At 48.4% G+C, this 17,737-nt stretch overlaps 1 long non-coding RNA gene across 1 annotated transcript; it reads right to left on the bottom strand.

The window, feature by feature from the left end:
• Nucleotides 1–13,293: 13,293 nt before the first annotated feature.
• Nucleotides 13,294–14,487, bottom strand: LOC128822494 (uncharacterized). The gene is made up of 3 exons (XR_008441453.1): nt 14,409–14,487; nt 14,039–14,102; nt 13,294–13,331 (listed from the first exon to the last, which is right to left on the bottom strand). It is a non-coding gene; the product is annotated as an uncharacterized LOC128822494 (long non-coding RNA).
• Nucleotides 14,488–17,737: the final 3,250 nt, after the last annotated feature.

The raw sequence follows: 17,737 nt of genomic DNA, 5'->3' as shown, positions 1-17,737 counted from the left end.
GTCAACTCTTTCTCTGCTGTCCACTGGTGGAGATTACTTTCTTACATCTTGATTGGAGGTCAGGTGTTGTTACACCGCGCCTCCTGGTCACAAGCCGGCCCTCCCCAAAAGCCCTGACTACCAAGGCTGTTACAAGGGGGGAGGGCAAATAAGGCTATGGGAGGATATATTACAATAACATCACTATACATTGTAACATCCACATACTATCTACCTCTTAATTGGGAGAGCCAACTGTTACATTACTCATCTAGAACACACAGAACCAGGAGAGAAAGCACTGTTGGCATAACAGCTGAAATAATTCCTCACAAATCTCCCACATATTTACACGTTTCCTGGATATGCCCAGGGCTCCTGAGCATGTACATCTCTGCCTTTATTCCCCTTTGGAAGCAGTCAAACTGGCAGCATCTGCCTGCCCGCAGGAGCTGCTCCAAGCTGCATTGCGACTGGCAATGCTGATTTCCAGAGGCTTCTGTGTCCCAGGAGAAGCCAAGGCAGGAGTGGGTTGAAAGGCACTGGAGCTGCTGCTGCTGCTCTGTGCCAGAGAGCCCTGGCTGGGCAGGGCACGGTGCCCACTGCGCTGCGGGCTCTTTCTGCTGGCAGAGCTGGGCACACCTGGGAACAAGGCATGGCAGCTTGTGGGGAAATCAAGGGGTTTGTGGGGGCTGCATTGCTCTGCACACAGCCAGGCCACCTGTGGCACAGAGTTCTGGCGCCTAAAAAGATGAAGCAGAGGGGAATAGCTGGAAAAGGTTTCATTTTGACCTTTCTTACCTGCTCACAGAAGTTGCCAAAATGAAAGTTACCAAGCAGGGCCTGATCCCTGCTGCCAGCTCAGGCTTAGAAAGGAGGCATTTGTTTATTTCAGTACTCGGTGCATAGGGAATCACTTCCCTAACACCTGCACACCCAGCAATCTCACTTACTAGTTTGTATCCATGCAACTAAGACAGAGTCAATACTTTGCTGAAACTCACAGGCTAAACATTACTCCAAATTCTTTGACGTATTTAAATCATTTCTCAGAATTGATTGACAGCAGAGTAGGAGTATCCTGTAGGTCCCTGGTGGTCATTGCCACCGGTTCAGGAGGAGACTCATGCACAAAATAATCTAAGACACAACTGGGCTTGCAAAGCAAATTTATTCCATTAGTTCCAGTGGCAAATAATACATACCAACCCCTGGATTCCCAAAAATCCACTGAGCAGGAGAGGGAGATGGAGCGTGGTGCTTGGTGTGGGGGGGGCAGGTAGGCAGTGCATTTCCAGGACCTCCCCTGGATCAAAAGGGTGTGCATCTCGTCCTTCTCACACCTCCAGCCCAGAACCAGGCCTTATATCTCCTGCGCAGGAGCGGAATTTTCCCAGTTACAGCATCAGCTCACACATGGCCGGCGTGTGAGATGAAGCCGCGGTGGCTCACGATACCGACTCCATGCCAACAACAGCTCCCTTATGCATTGTTCCCCTTTCAAACCTTAACTGCCCACCCATTGACCAATACATTGCTTCTCCTTCAAGGATCATGTTCCCACCTGTAATAAATAAAAAGGTCTTCTTCAAAACGAGCATTGAAGGAGATAAGAATTTGAACTGAGTACGGAATTTCAAGGTGTGGGAGGAGAAGGAGGGGGGGGCCCGAGGGAACAGCAAGTATCCTGCTTAAGAATTGTGCAGATGCAAGTAGCATAGAAGACTGTGTAACTAATTATATGCAAGTTAACTTTTAGGCCAAGGACAATCTGCAAGGAAGATGAGGAGCCTTCATCCCTACGACCACCAAGGGCAGAAAAAAAAGACCCCCTAGCAACCAATTGCACAGGCGCAGAGTGCATTGAGAGAAAATACGTCAACTGGAAAGAAGAAAAAAAAAAATGGACTATAAAAACAAAAAGGGCAAGGGGGGAGGGCACGCCGTGGTAGAGCAGAGACTCTCGGTCCACCCAGCACTGTCTTTTGCTCATTACCACTTGCTTAATAAATTCTTCTGTCGTGGTTTGACATGGAAGTGAATTTTTTCCAGGAAGTTGGGTCAAACCAATCAGTGGTCAGGTTTGGATATTGGCACCTGGAGTGACCACTGAAAGTATGGACACGCCTCTGAGAACACAGGGGGTTAAAAGCAAGAACTCCCAGGGGAACTGTCTCTTTTGGTTCCGGTGGTCAGAGAGTGCAGGCTCTCCCCTGCCCAGCCATGGGCTGGGTGGGGGAGGGGAAGCCACGCGGCCTTGTCCAGGTAGGCCGAGGGGCTGAGGGTCTGGAACCGAGCCAGCTCCTGTGGATGGAAGGGTGGAGAGAAGTGGAGATGCCTTTGCCCCCCCCCCCCAAGAGGGAAAGTGACAGAGAGCCTGGCGGCACCTGGAAATTTGCCAGCAGAGGAGAAGGAGAAAGGGGGGGGATGATGCCCAGCATGGGAGACGGAACGCTGGACCGAGATTTCAGCCGTCCAAGGAGTCTGAACGTTTAACCCTTTCCAGGAAATGAGGGCTTTTTAAAAGTATTACTCCTCCTTGATTTGTAGTGGAAGAGAGATAGTCTGGGACTTGAGATGTTAGAAGAAGAAATATTTAAGTGGGAGGAGATGATGAAGTAGCTTTTGGCTGGACTTTTCTTGTTAGCCATAGACTGAACCAAAATCTCCTGCAATAGAGACTGCATTTTAGGGGGATGCAGTGGTGACCCAGGGAGACCTGTTTCAGCTTCGAACAGCACAAGAATGGCGAGAAACGAAGAAAGCTGAAGAGGGAATGGTGATGCCCTCTGTCTTCGGGAAGAAGATGAGTCCTGTTTTTGGACCCCTCGGCCCCAGGGGAAAATGGGGGGGACTGTAGTCCCAAGATGAGAAGCTGAACTGTTGTATCTTTGGGTCTGTGGCAAAGCATCCTTAAAGGAGCCCTATGAGCAGTCTGTCCATGCACGGTGGTGAGAGCACTGTGACATGGAATGGAGAGTGTCACATTGGCAGATTTTTTTTTTCCGGGCGGTTGCCATGTGTGACAGGGAAACACAGGGGGGCAGCTGTGTTTCCTGGGGGGTCTGTGGTGCAAGAGAGACTTCTCTCTCCCTTGATAGTTTAAGTATAGATTACCTGAAGGGTGGTAATTTGATCAAGAATCCCGGGTGATGTTTCATGGCTGGGTGTTTTTGGAATTGGGAGGAGGAGGGGTGGTTTAAAAGGTCTTCATCCTGGATTTAGTTTATGTGTTTTCTGTATTAGTAGTAGTTTAATAAAGTTTTTTTCTTTGTTATTAAGCTTGGGCCTGCTCTGTTCCTGATAACATCTCACAGCATTTATTTAAGGAAGGTGCATTTTCATGGGGACGCTGGCATTGCGCCAGTGTCCAACCATGACATCTTCTTAATTGATTTATCTATAACTGGCCTCCCTAGTTGAATTTGTCCATAACACCATCCATTAAACAATACACTTTTCTTCATTGTCTTGTCAACCTGCTCAAAAATGGATCAAATATGGCAGGGCCTTGGACACGACTCCAGTTCCTGACTCAGGCGTTTGGGAAATATTCCATTCCTCAAATTCTCCATTGCTGGTCAAGAGCCTCCTAAAAACACTTCCTTCCCTTTGAATGCATTCCAGCTACCTTCTTAGCAGGACCGCTCTCTTTATTCTCAAGGCTAAAACAGCCACTTGCACACTCTCCTTCCCATTCTGGGAATCAAACACAAGCCTTTCATCAATACACCCTGCGACTGCTCTTGCTGAGTGAAGCCACATTGCTGTGTCAATAAAGTAGACGGGACTCAGTTTCTTCGTGCAGGGAAAGCCCACTCTTTATTCACATAACTCAATTTTATACCATTTTCACAGACCTGATGTTCAACTCCAATTGCCTGCTTGTTTTCTTGCCACACAATTCATTGCTGAGAAGGTGTTTTTGTGTGGAAGTGCTAAGACTCTCTCTTTTACTCAGGTGTTTACATTTTTTCCTTTGTGGACTCTCATAGGACAGATTTCTTGTTTATTCCAGATGCAAACTGTAATAACTGCAGTCATTTTTATGATTTTTCACATGGGAAGTTAGCTAGCTGTATGTAGAAGACATAACAGGCCAGCTGGTCATTTTTAGCAGAGCAAAGCCTGATTTTTTTATAAGGCTTTTCTTTGACAATACCCACAACACATTGTGACTTTCTTTCAGAAATTAATGAAGAAAACACAGATTGCCAACTGCAATTATTCTGCTCTCTTCCCAATCAGTTGACTACTCAAGCAAAACCCTCAGGCACGTCCCCAATTCCCTCTCTCCCAGCACCTCAGAGCTGCGTTGCACAGCGCTTGTGGTGCGCCAGACAGCACAAAGCAGGCTGGCCTGCTGGCGCTGAGTATTTCTGCAAAACACTCTGCATTTCCCACCTTTGCTCTGGCTCAGTGCAGAACTGCAGGACTGCAGGCACTTCCTCCCAGAGCTGTGTGAGGCACCGGCTCCTGCAGACGGGAGCTGACAAGCTGTCACTGCCTCCCGCTGTTACGAACAGGCAAATTCAAAGCCAGAATATGTTAAAAAAATTTGGGCCTGTTTATTAAAATCACAGACAGCTGGGGACGAGGTCCCAGGATAAGCCCAGGACCTCAGCGGCAAGCCAGAAAGTAACAATGTGCAACAGTAACTGTGCACAGGCACAGGGTGTTTCCTTGGCAACAAAGTCCGCGGAAAGACCCGGGGTGGCCAGCACCCGGGGTTGTTAAAGTCTCTGGAGGCTGTCGATTGGTGCGTTCTTGATCCTCTCGTTGATTGGCTCCTTTTCTGGTCCTTGATTGGTTTATAAGATGGTGCATTTCTGGCCAATCATTCCTGAACTTCGAGGCACCATTGGTTGATCTGTTTCTCCAATAGCAGGTTGGACTGATGATGTCGTTCTCCGATGCACCTGGCCTCCCCCCCCCCCCCGCGATTGGCAACTGTGCACAAACACTTAACTAATGGTACATATTAAACTTCGTAACTAACAGTAACTCACAACCACTTACTACATTAACAATTTAACAATTCATTACATTGACAATTGGTTACATTAATTAACAATTACCTACAACCCACCCGACACAATTTACCCATCACCACTCCCACCTATTAAAACAAGTTTATTTGTAACACCGCTGGCCTCGGCTCCCCTGGCAGAAGTGCCGTGCCTGAAGGACGCTGCCCTGGGCTCCAGCCTGCCCAGCAGCCCGGCTCCCTCCGCCGGTGCCCAGAGTGCTGCACACACTGCTAAGCTTTCCCAGGAGTCACAGGGCAGCCGGCAGAAGAGTAGGAATGCTCAGCCAGGCCACCGGCCCTGGGCTGCCCTTCCCCTTTCTCTCGCCCGGGGCAGACTCCAGACGGCCAATGCCTCCGGGCTGGGCTGTGCCCAGCAGGGCTCCGCTTCCCCTCGGCAGCAGCCAGCTGCCGCTTGGCCTCTGAGAGCGGAGGATGCACCCGGGGCCAGGAAGAGGCACGCAGGGCCGGGCTGCTGCCTCCTGCAGCTACAAGGGCCTCCTGGCAGCCTGCCTCTGCCGAGGCTCAGGCTGCTCCGGGCTCTGCCGGGGCTCTGCTGCGCCTCCAGCCCCGGCAAGGCCGGGCCCGCTCTCACCTCACAGTCGCTGACAGCTCTGCACCACAGGAGACCTTTCAGAGCACCCTCTCTGATCTTGCTGCTTTCTCAGCTGAGCAAGGCTCTCCTCCAGCCAAAGACATTGCACTTAGGCATACAAATCCAAGTGGCAAGCGCCCAAGTGCTCTGGAGTCACAGCTGAAGGCCTGCATCTGCACAGGATGTTTTGGCTTCCCCACTCCCCCTTTGGTTTTTCCTGCTAATGCCATTGCCCTTTCTGCCTCAACTAGAAGTACCACAGCAGGGCAAAAACAGACCAGTGGGCCGTATTCCAAAGGCAGCGTGGTCTGGAGAAGATGAATGAAGAAGAGCTTTCCCCACTTCCACACTGTGCCAAAGACTCCATAAGTGTCACTTTCCACCTTTTGGAAAAAACTGACAATTCATAAGAAAATCACGAGGTTATTCACAGAGTGAGGAAGAAGGGAATCTTCAAGGAGAGGTGTGGTTTCAGAAACTTTATTCATTTCCAATCCAATTGTTCCAAGTCCGATAAGAAAATCCTACCCTAACTTTACCCTAACCCTAACCCTAACCCTAACTCTAATCGTAACCCTAAACCTAAACCTAATCATAACCCTAACCCTAACCCTAATCATAACCCTAATCCTAACTCTAACCCTAACCCTAACCCTAACCCTAACCCTAACCCTAACCCTAACCCTAAACCTAACCCTAATCATAACCCTAACCCTAATCATAACCCTAACCCTAACCCTAACCCTAACCCTAACCCTAAACATAACCCAACCCTAAACCTAACCCTAACCCTAATCCTAAACCTAAACCTAACCCTAACCCTAACCCTAACCCTAACTCTAATCGTAACCCTAACCCTAACCCTAACCCTAACCCTAACCCCTAACCCTAACCCTAACCCTAACCCTAACCCTAATCATAACCTTAACCCTAACCTTAATCATAATCATAACCCTAACCCTAACCCTAACCCTAACCCTAACCCTAACTCTAATTGTAACCCTAAACCTAACCCTAATCATAACCCTAACCCTAACCCTAACCCTAACACTAACCCTAATCCTACCCCTAAACCTAACCCTAATCATAACCCTAATCATAACCCTAACCCTAATCATAACCCTAATCATAACCCTAACCCCTAACCCTAACTCTAATCGTAATCCTAAACCTAACCCTAATCATAACGCTAACCCTAACCCTAACCCTAACCCTAACCCTAACCCTAATCATAACCTTAACCCTAAACCTAACCCTAACCTTAATCATAATCATAACCCTAACCCTAACCCTAACCCTAACCCTAACCCTAACCCTAACCCTAACCTACAATCCTACTCTAAGTCAATGGTAATGGTGCTGATGTGATTATCACATTCTTGTCTCCTTCCTCTTCTTCACTGAAACAATCAGTGGCACCAGGCAGGACGCAGGCTCAGCAAGTGTTACAAATGGATGCTGCCCAAAGAAAAAAAAACAACAAAAACCAATGAACCGTGACTTTCCAAGCTCAGTATTTCAGAGGATTCCTCTGGCTCCTAGAAAGATGCAGAAAGAGGACCAATGGGACCATCTGCACCTCCATCTTTTATGTGCAGGACCTTGCCATCACAGGCAAACCTGGCCCAGAATCCCACTTATCCCTTTATTCTGGTTTCTCCATCTAGCTGGGATTTTTGCCCTGCCAGTGCTCTAGAAATGGTGCTTTCTGTCCCGGGGGTTTCTTCCTTTCAGGAAACTCCAATGACCCACATAGGTCCCTGTCTTTGAGAGACAGGCACCGTGCTAATTTCCACAGGGAGACAGAGCAGTGTCTACCTTTCCATGCCCTGCCCCTCCTGTGCTGGATGGCACCTTCCTTCCCAGCAGGGCCAGCCGAGTGGCGCTGGCTGCTGCAGTTCCCTCTCTGCCACACAGCCTGGCAGTAAGCCTGGGCCAGTTCCCCTCTGCCTGAGCGTGCCAGGCAGCAGATGGGGCTGGGACAAGTCCCTCTCAGCTGCCCCTATCTGCGTGCCAGAAACCTCTAAGGGTGGGGTGGGGGGCAGAAACCAGGGCCCCTCAGAGGCTCACAGTGAGCCCCCCACAGCCCCTCCTGCCCACAGCCAAATCTCTCCAGACTGCTCTGCCGGGACTGGCTTCCTTGGGTTCCAGAAACAGCCAGAAAACAGAGCACCTGTCCTCTCAGGAAATGCGGAGAGAGGTGGAGTTATTCAGCTTTGTGAAGAACAGGCCCCAGGGAGACTTTATTGCCACTTTCCAAGACTTCAGAGTGGCTTTGAAGAAAATGGGGGACATCTTTTTTAACATGGCCATTTAACAATAGAATGTGGGCAAATATTTTTAAACAAAATGGGGATCAAGTGTAGGTCTAAGGAAGAACTTGTTTACTCAGAGCATGGTGCAACACCGGCACAGGTTGTCCCAAGAGCTTGTAGGTGCCCCATGCCTGCAGGTATTCCAGGTCAGGTGGGAAAGGGCTCTGAGCAACCGGATCTCTTTGAAGATGTCCCTGCTCATTGCAGGACACTTGGACCAGATGACCTTCACAGGGCCCTGCCAGCCCAGTCTAGGATTCTTCACTGTTTTCATTTGAACAGCACCAAGAGTGGAGGTGAGGAGGAATGGGGGCTCATCTGATGCCTTGGACCTCACTGGAGGAGGAGCCCATCCCTCAGACACTCTTTCACCTGCAGCCCCTTTGCATTTTACCTGCAGGAGCTCCTTGGCTGACCAGCGCTGTGCCTCGTTTGTCTGCAGGCAGCAGCTCAGGAAGTCACGCAGGCAAGGCGAGAATCGGTTGGGCTGCTGCAGCTTTGGTGTCCCTCGTATGTCTATCAGGAGTTGAGGCTGGGGAAAAAGGAAACATAAGGCTCCAGCTGCTTCTTTCCCATCTGTAAGTGCTCTCTCAGATCCCATTGTTTAAGCTCCACTCTGCAGAAACTGCCCTGGAGAGACCCAGAGATGACTTTCCTTTACCAACCAAAAACCCAAACCCCGATGCAGCCACAGCTTTTCCAGCTTTCAGCAGATCTTGCCTTGGCAGCTGATTTCATTGACTGACCTAGTTAGTGGGAACTACATCAGCAAAAGCATGTTTTGCTTCTCTGAGGATTTGCACCAGCCTGACAGGCTATTTGGAAGGGGGAGTTTGTTCTATCCATACTATTTCCAAGGATTATTACATGAAAGGAATCTTTGCAGTGCTTGTTGGTCCCTTTAGCACAGCTTCCATGAAACAAAAATCATCAAGTTTTTTTTTTTTTTTTTCTCCTCTTGAAAAAAAATGCAGATGCAGAATCCATCTAAAATAGACTGAAATAACAATGGAAGGAGGCCTGGGAGTCTCCATGAAAATGCCCACCACAATAGTCACAGCTCTGTGCTGGTGGCACTGAAATAGATGGTGACCAAAGAGACTTTGTTACTTTCTTCTTCAACCCAGAGGAAAAATTCCTTCGCTTTTCCCACACCCCCAGAGGTCACAAAGAGGGTTTTATCCTGTCTCTCTGCAGCTGTGCTCAGCCACTGGACATGGTGGGGAGCTGGAGTCCTCACTGTCCTTAGAGCTGTGCAAGCCAGGGGTGGCCCTGCTCCTGTGGTAAAGGAACACAGCACCGGCGTCAACCGCCCACGTTGGATCCCAGCCCCGGGCACCTGGCTGCAAGCTCATCAACTTGTTAAAGTACCCAGAAACAGCCAAGAGTTTAGTGTACAATTCTAACTGCAGTCGGAGAAAAACACATCCTAAACTTATCCAGGCCACCCACACGCAAGACTGAACAATGTACGGATGATTTGAAAGCCTGAAAGTTTTGAAGACCCACAGGATTGGGAAAAGATGCTACAGTTTGGAGGAAAATTGATGTGCTGTGGTAAATGAAGGGAAAAGCAAGCAGAACTTGCTTGGTCATTGCTTTGGTGGTTTTTCCTCCTTTTTCTTTTTATTCTTTTTCTTATTTTTCTTTTTTTCTTTCTTTTTTTTCCCTTTTCCTTTTTTTCTTTTTATTTTCTCTTCCTTTTCCTCTTCCTTTCCATTTTTCTCTTACTTTTTCTTTTTTTCTTTTCCCTTTTCTCTTCCTCTTCCTTTTCAATTTTCTTTTTTTCTTTTTTCTTTTTCTCTAAAATTGAAACTAGGAAGATTCAATCTCCATTTTGAAGGATATTTATCACACATCCAACCATTCCACTGAAAAATGCCTTTTCTTCAGAGACAGAGCTCCAACATTGTTCAAAAAGCAAGTGAAAAATGTCAGGCATGGCTGGAGGCCAAATTGGCAGGTTTCTGAACTGGTTAGGTTTCTGAACTGCCACTTCCCTTCTGATGCAACCAAATCGACAGCAGATGCTGATGTGCTGCAGGGACATTTTCAGAAGGGGACCTTGGTGGAAGTGGTGCCAGCAGATGGCAATGGGATTTTGTCCAATGGCACACTGACCATGGGACAGGTGAGAAAGACAAGCAGGATCAGTGAGTATTTGCACCTTACCGAAACAGGAGTTTCATTCCAGTAAGGAACTTCTCCTTCCGCCATTTCGATGCCCACGATTCCAAGAGACCATATGTCCACTTTGGGGCCACATGGTTGACCTGTCACCACTTCAGGCGCCATCCACCCAGAAGTGCTGGCCACTGAGCTCCGTCGACTCTGCTCAGGGGTGAGCTGAGCAAAGAGGCCAGAGTCAGCTGTGGAGAAAAAAACAAACCATGAAAGCCAGCTCAAGTTAGGAAATCAAGCAAAAGAATTCCCCACTCTCAGTCTAAGAATGTGCTGTTGAGTCTCCTGGAGAACTGTCCACGCTCTGTTTCCTCAGGGCTTTAGACAAGGAAATATGGAATTGGCCACTTCAAAAAAAAAGCCTCATTTTTTAGACTACCTCCAGCCTTTTATTTTTCTGAAGCTTTACATTGTAGCTCCCTCCCTCTGGAAGGGACACACACAGAGCAACGCCACTCTTGACTCCTTGTTCCTTGTCATACTTCTGTGCATGTTGCAACTGTGCCCACAGTTTGTGGCAGGGTTCCCTGCACTGCCACCAGCACCATTTTTGGGGAGCTGGCAGTCACTCAAAGCAGCCCCACAGCCCACGTCCCTGGAATGCTGCACCTGACCAAGAATACACTGACCCAGCTTGACAGAGCCGTCGGTTCTGAGAAGGATGTTGCTGCTCTTCACATCTCGGTGGATCACATGGTTCGAGTGAAGAAAATCCAGGCCTTGCAGGCACTGAGAGAGAAAACAGAAACAGGAAGGCAAAAATTAGCGATGTGATTTCATTACACAAGAAAGGAAACAGCTCTACAGATTGCCTCTGCAGGGGAATGGTGAGTAATGGCAGAATAGAGTGCAATTGTGAGGAAGAGCTTGCTGCTCCACCACTTGCAGAGCAGGACCTTTCTAAGGAAAGGCATGTCAGCTTTTGAAAGAGCAACAGCACCTGCTGTTGTTGTAGACTGTCCCCTGCAAACCAGCCAGCATGGCTGCTGCTGCTGTGGATGTGCTTTCTCCATGCAGAGGACAAGTGAGGGGTTTTGCCAAGGAAGAAAAAGTCCCTCCCTTTGGTGTGAAGTGGATCACTTTGGGGTGGGAGGCTGCATGACAAAGGTTTTGTTGCTGGCCTCAGTACAGACTTGGAAGTATCACAACAGTCACCTTCCTGAAGCAAAGAGCATTTTGGCTGCACTAGTGTCCTTTTCAGTTGAGGACTGAGAGAAATGAGTCTCTCTTTTTTCTTTGCTGATCATTTCAAATGCTGCCACAAGCACATTTGCTTCTACAGGCAAGGAATGCAGTGCAGACAGGCTCGAGATGAAAGTTTAGGGAAGCAAGGTGGAGAACAGCAAATACAAATACAAGAGACAGAGCGAGAATACAACAGTAGGAGATATGAGTACAAGAACTGAGTACTGTGAGTGCAGGGGCACTGGCAGGCATTTCACTTGAGAGGCTTTTACTTGCCCATAGCATACCAGCAACACAGAAACAAAGCTTGGCACATGAAATCACTCCAGGTTGGAGCCCTGTTTCCCAGACAATCCTGCCCAAGCCCTGGGCAGCACAGGTGGGATTGCTGACCTCCCGACTGATGGCTGCCATCTCATCTTCAGACAGGTAGGTCTCGCTGATGACATCGCTCAGAGTGCCTCCGTCCATGTACTCCATGACCAGCCAGAGCTGCCCATCCACACGGTAGCTGAAAGAAGGAAACAAGAGCATGGAGATAGACATGCATGGCTAGGTTGTTTTCTTGATTGATTCTTGTTTCCAAGTCCCTTTGTGACAAGGACAGAATGAAAGGAATAGACATTCCCTCTAGGCTGTGCATTGTTTGCAATCTGTCTCAAGAAGAAAGGCACAGCTGTGAAAAAAGGAGATGTCTTCAATAGCCAGCAAGTAAAAACTGCAGGTTAGGAACAGATCAAAAACCTGTCAAACTGCATGTTTCTGGAAATAAGCACCTAGTCTTCCTGGCACGCAAAGCAATGGAAAAGAGGGGACACAATCCAAGGGAAATCCATGTTAGTTTATCTGGACGTAAGAGGACTCTTGAAAAAAATCAAGCCCCAAAACAATGTGGTGGCTGTGAACTTACAGGCTATTGATTTAGTAAGATATGACAGATGCAGGTTTTTGAATAATTTTAGAACTCTGTGTACCGGGGACGACTCATGCAGACAAGATGCACTCTCTTCCCATCCACTGGAGATGAGCAGAGCAATAATAATTAACCAATAATTACAGCTCTATTTTCTGCCAGTGAACAAAGTGGAATTTTACCTTGCATGTTTGCAATATGTAAACAAACATTCACAACAACTCACCTGTCTAAATAGTTGACCAGATTGGGATTCTTATTTGTCTTCATGACCATGAGTTCATAGACTCTTAGTTCCTTCTTCCTCAGTTCTTGGAGATTTATTTTCTTTATGGCCACCTAAAATGACATTGAAAATCAGTAACTTGAGAAGTTGGTGGCACAAGACCACAAGGCACATGGAGCGAGTGATTTTGCAATGCCACAGCCCAGCTGTGCCAAACTGCCTTGTGACTGGGCATTGCAGTAATTAGGAACTGACATTGCAACAGCCCATTTCTCTGCTCCCTTGGAGGCCACTTACAGGACACGTGGCCACTGAGGTTTTGCCTTGTCCACTTGGTAACTGTGGTGTCTCAACTATCACCCACAAAGCTCTGAGCACACGCCCTGCTGCTTTGTCTGGGATTCAGAAGAAGTTATCCATGCCTTAATACTCTGTGGATACATCTCGGGCTATGGGCAGGACTTAGGGCTTTTAGGGACGCCGTGCAGATCTCTCCCTACGTGCAGTTCTCCAGTGCAGCACTGCAGGTGGCTAAGGAACTACCAGTAACTTTCAGATGCATTTGCTGGCAAGCAGAAGTGAGAATTCAGGGCTCTGAAGCCGTAGCCCCAAAGAGCAGTGAGATGCTCAAAGGCACCACCTTTGTTTTAGCAATGGAGAGCAAATGAGCACATCCTTCTCTGAAAGGAACTGCTGCCCTCCTTGCCTTCCTTCTGGCAGCTGAGAAGGACAAAGACTGTCCCAAATGTATTTTGCAGGCTGGTAGCAGTCTGTGCTTCTTGTGCCTTTTCAGCACAGCTCTACTCAAACTCCAGCCACAGCTGCTCACACCAGAGGACCTGCGGGAGATGTTGACATTTACCTCTTCTCCTGTGGCATTGTCAAGTGCTCTGCAAACATCTCCAAAAGTCCTAGAAACAAAAAAGCAGCAAAGAAAGGAGAAGACATTTAGATCTTGCAGTGAAAGCCAGCCCACAGAGGAGATCTCTGCTGCAAATGCCTAAAACCTGCCGGATGCAGGCGGGCTCTGCCCAAAGGCAGATGATGCATTTTCCTCTCAAGTGCATGGGCACTGGGCCTGTCCCTGAAGCGTTGCTGTTTACTGCCTCAGCTCCTAAGGAGATCTCCTTCTTTCACCTTGGGTTTCAGGTTCTAAACTGTGCAGTTTTTATCCTGACCATGGAGTATTTCCTTCTGCAATCTCTTGGAAAGAAATGTTCCTGAGAACTGTTATCTGACAGCTATCAGGGAGTAGGTTGCTCTTTCAGGCAAGCACGTTTCTTCCCCTTTTATTAGTGTGGCTGTATGATTTGGAGATATACAAAAATGCTCAGGAAATTAACACAGAACTGTCCCACACTTGAGAGACAAGGAGATCTTCCAGGTCCTGTTCCTTGCTGCAGGCAAGAACTTGGCAGCATGGAGGTGTCTCTGCCAATGCCTTCTGGGCACACTCACAAATTCGGAGCAGCACTGAGAGATGGGACAATCTATCCCCAGTGTCTGAACATGGGGATAGATGTCTGTTTGCAGCTGTTCTGACTTCACACTGCATAGATATTCCACCAGAAAAACACCTGGCCCATGGTTATATAGAAGTGACTGTGGTTGAACTCACCCTCTGCCAATATATTCCAGTTCCGTGTATTTCATCACGGGATTTTCCATGTTCACTATTTTCCCTGAGGGAAACAAAATGCAAGATGCTCACTTTAAAGCAGAGATCCCAGCTTCCAGGAGATTCAAATGGCAGACCCAGAGCCTGGAGCTTTGAACCCTTTGTGTTCGGCTGGGTAACAACAACAACCAGGCAGACAGCTCTGCGGCACAGGTGGCCAGCACAGAGACTGCTTTTCTACAGCAGTTCCTGTGGGGAAATGTCTCTAAATGTCCCTGGGACACCAAACTCAGGAAAAACATTTGGTACAGCTATGCTGGCACCTGCACACAATAGACTGTTCCTCAGACAAGAAATACAGCAGACGTACTCCGTAGCTCCAGGGAGTCATCCTTGATCTCCTGTTGCTGAGCAGCAGCTGGGTCAGCACTGGAGATGAACAAACCACCCCGGCTCCGCTTCTCGGGGTGGAGAGCAAAGGCTCCTTTAGACCATGCTGCTGCTGCAGCAGGTTTGGTGACAAAGCCCTTGTAGATCTGGGACAAGAAATGAGTTTATGTCAGAAAGGTGGCTGGCAGAGATTAGCCTGAGATTCCATTTCAAATGCAAGCCCTTAGGAAGGTGCTGCCAGCAACATGCAGGGCTCTTAAGTGGGTTTTTTCTGATGTCCACTTCTCAGACTGGATGGGTCAAAACCAAAGGGTAGTTCTACTTGAGTGGATGGCCAGATTCATGGTCCATTTTCATGGATTTTCTGAAGGATCACTGCCACAATGACCATTCTACTTCCACTCAAGGATTCCTTTCCCCCTCCAAGGGCTTCAGACACACGTGCAGCTCCTTGTTCAAGTGTTCGTCCTCCCCCCACTGTGTCTTCTTTTCCTGCACCATCTTCAGGTCATGCCCAACCTGTAGCACCTTTGGTGGGGACAGTTCCTGTGCCTCACGCCAGCCTCGGGGCTCTTCAGTGCCACTCATTTGCCGGAAGTCTTTGCCGGCTGCCCGGTGAGATGTCAACACTTGCACCTCGAGTCAAACAGAACAAAGCAGTCAGAGACTACAGCTTGTCCCTGTCAGTCAAGAGTCACTGACTGTGAGGAAAGAACAGATTTACAAGGGATACAGACAGCTTGTTTCAATCCTCCATCTGGGTCACCATATTCCCCTGTAAAAACACCTCAAGAAACAAGGAGAGCAGGAACAGGCCAGCAGGAATCAATTTGGATGACTGCTGGCCAAAAGGCCAAAGGACAAGTCCCACTGTCCAGGGCAGCAGCTGAGATTCAGCACACCAGGAAATGTCCTTCTGAGTGACTGTGATACACACTAGAGCAGGATGGCACTCAGAGGCATCACCCTGCTCCCTGCTGCTCTGCACTGGGAAGGCCAGAAGGGCAGAAACCACCAGTTTGGTGACTGCCGTGGCTATCCCTCTTTCACTCACTTGCTTTTGTAGAGCCTGAGGGAGGGGATTAAATTTTTCTCTGATGATTTTCATTTCTTCCTCCTGCCTCTTCTCCCTTGCCTTGATCTTAGCGTGAGCTTTCTGAAAGTCTGTGTCCAGCTGTTCCTTCAAGTTCTCTAAAATACAAGAGAGAGGATGCTTCATGAGTGGAGTGGCTGCCACTCTTTCACTCACCTGGTTTTGTTGATCGCCCCTCTGCTGCTGGAGATTCATCTCCTCTTGAATTCTTCTTGTCTCTTCCTGGTTCCTCTTCTTCACTTCTGTGATGGCACTCTGAGCTTCGGGCAGCTCTGCTTGTGGCTCTGCCTTGATATTCTGTACACACAAATGCAGAGCAAGTGACTGGGAGCTGCCATAAGGCTCAGCTTTTTCCTCTTGCAGCCTCAAAATCACATTTATTCAGCCACTTCTTTCTCCTTCCCTACCCACACCTGCTTCCAATGGAGCTCTCTTGTCCCAGTGCTGATCCCTGCAGATTCCAAGGCTCTGTGCTTTCAGTGCCTCTGGGACTCCTGGCCTCCTCACTCCCAAGAGCTCTGTTTTATGCCCCTCTTCCTGCCCTTTCCCTCTGACACCTGGCGAGTCAGGCTTACCTGGCCATTCTCCTGTGGCTCTTCCACCTGCTGCCTGAGCTGCTCTTCCTGCTCTCGGGCTCTCAGCTCTCCCTGAGTCTGGCATGGCATCTCTGATAAGGCAATCTGTTCCTGCTCTTTCTCTGGAAGGATCTGCACAGAAAGCAAGAGAAGATGGGTTTCAACTTTCCATAGGACATTTGTGGGCCAAGACTCAAGGACTGATGGGCTCACACGTTCCCAGAGCACTGTGCTGCTGCTCTCCTGGGTCATTCTCTGCCCGTGGGGAGGCACAGATTCCAAAGTGACCCTGGCACTACAATCAGGGGCCATCTGGGGCTGAAGCTCCAACAGCCTCTCAGGCAGCTGACAGGGAAGGTGTGGCATTTCTCAGGGATCTGGTGAGGGCCTCCCTCTGCTCCTGCCATGTCCTGTTTGTCTTTCAGTAGTGACTGACACCCAGCCCAGTCCCACAGCTCCATCCTGCCTCTGCAGGTGGCTTCCTGGGTGAGCTCACCCTTTATGAGAGACACTTCTGGAGTTCATGTTCTCTTCACCACCTAAAACATGGAATACTTCCACCTCTCTGGGACAGGCAGAAAATTAAAAAATAACTGGGGGCTTCAGGAAGAAGAGGCTGGAGGTGGAAAACAGCTCTGAGGGGAAAAAAAACCACCATATCTGGAGGGGGAAACAGCTCTGCCTGCTCGGAATCGGTCAAGAGAACGTGTCTCTAATCCTCTCCTGAAAGGGATGCTTTAAGTGAACTTTGCACCTCCAACTGCTTTGGACCAGAGCCAAGAAGATTCAATTATACAAATGATAGATAGATAGATAGATAGATAGATAGATAGATAGATAGATAGATAGAACTCACTCTTATAATCTCTCTTTCCTATCATTTCTGTTGCTACACACACTTGGTAGCCATTGCCCTGATCAGCAGCACTCCTGAGATTGCTCTCCTGTTGCTTCAATAAACCACACTCCCGGGGAATCTGGAGCATTTAGGTCCTTATGGAATGCAACCAGATCTAGAGCATTGCACTGGGAATGGCACTCTTGCAGCATCTGTGCTCGGCCAAGTGCTTCTCTTGGACTTGACAACACTGAGAGTGCTAAAGGGGCTGTAATCAGAAATAAAGCCCAGCTCCTTCCAGCTCCTCTGATCTCTGAGGACCAGCTGGAATGCAAGAGCAATGATTTCCTGCTCAATTCCCAAACCACATTTACTGATTCCCTGGGCTGCAAAAAAGCAGAGGTACTGTCAATATGAACGCGAAGTGCAAGGCCCTGTTGACTGGCCTGGCACCAGAACAGCTCCTTCTGCACCAAGCTCACTGCCCCAAACAATGTGTTCTCATGCAAAAATACTGCATCCTCCAGAAATGTCACCTTACAAAAGAAAAAGCTAGCAGAATATCGACAAGAGCTGGAAAAGGACGGGAAACATGGAGGAAAATAGCTTTCCCTTCCTAAAAAATGAGAAAATGAACAGGACATGTCCTCCTAACAAAGGAAGAAACCAAAAGATGAAAGAGTGAAGAAATCAAGTGTCAAAAGCACTTGAATGCTGTGAGAAGATATTTCCAGAAAAAAAAGCATTTGTATTGAGCACTATCATGCAGCGATTTATGAAAGTGTGCCTGAAGGGCCCTGACG

The sequence above is a fragment of the Vidua macroura genome, chromosome Z, assembly GCF_024509145.1.
Source record: "Vidua macroura isolate BioBank_ID:100142 chromosome Z, ASM2450914v1, whole genome shotgun sequence".
Taxonomy (NCBI): Eukaryota; Metazoa; Chordata; class Aves; order Passeriformes; family Viduidae; genus Vidua; species Vidua macroura.
This window is presented reverse-complemented; position numbering and strand designations above follow the sequence as displayed.